Source organism: Equus caballus, chromosome 2 (assembly GCF_041296265.1).
Source record: "Equus caballus isolate H_3958 breed thoroughbred chromosome 2, TB-T2T, whole genome shotgun sequence".
Taxonomy (NCBI): Eukaryota; Metazoa; Chordata; class Mammalia; order Perissodactyla; family Equidae; genus Equus; species Equus caballus.
In genome coordinates, this window is record NC_091685.1 from 116062858 (window position 1) to 116063751 (window position 894).

Below are 894 nucleotides of genomic sequence, written 5' to 3' on the forward strand. Positions count from 1 at the left end.
AATAATAGAATATAAGCCAAAGTGTTTGAACTATCTGAAAAATAAAATACATAACAACAATGATGACAATAACGAGTAGTAATGAGGACAATAGCTCATTCCAAAACTTATGGGACTTTTTTTTTATTGCAGTAACATTGGATTATAACATTATATAGCTTTCAGGTGTACATGGTAATATATTTTGAATTCTGCGTAGATTACATACATCATGCTCACCACCCAAAAACTAATTATAGTCCATCACCTCACATGTGAGCCTAATCACCCCCTTTTGCCCTCCCCCCTCCCCACTTCCCCTATGGTAACCACCAAAACCATAGAGAATGCTTCACAAATTTGCGTGTCATCCTTGCGCAGGGCCCATGCTAATCTTCCCTGTATCATTCCAATTTTAGTATATGTGCTGCCGAAGCAAACACCATGGGACTTTTAATAACATCAACGTATGCTGAAAAGTTAGATATAATATCTGGCAGCATTTTTAATAACATATTTATAAATGTTTAGTAAACATTAAAGAATAAGTAGAATCAAATATGTAATATGGTACTTAAATGGTTAAAGACCAACATAAGTCAAAGTAATAAAACCATTTCCCTAGAGATAGATACCATATATTCCATCATTATTTAACATTGTCTGTTTCTGACAAATTTATGTAAACAAAAAAAATAACCAGTATAAGAAATATAAAGTCAATTTTTGCTGATGTGTTTGTATATCTGACAAATCCAATGGAATTTTTTATTAATTGGGACAATTTTTAAAATTTGGTAAGGTAGCTGGATATGAAAACAATCAACAAAAAATAGGTTTTGTCTATTTGAGCAAATAGTACTTAGAAATGAAAACGAAGTAATTTAAGATAAAAAATAAAATACTTAGAGGGGC

General features: G+C 31.2%; 1 non-coding gene across 1 annotated transcript; it reads right to left on the minus strand.

The window, feature by feature from the left end:
* Nucleotides 1-315: 315 nt before the first annotated feature.
* On the minus strand, nt 316-422 carry LOC111772626 (U6 spliceosomal RNA). Its single transcript, XR_002806630.1, has one exon. It is a non-coding gene; the product is annotated as a U6 spliceosomal RNA (small nuclear RNA).
* Nucleotides 423-894: the final 472 nt, after the last annotated feature.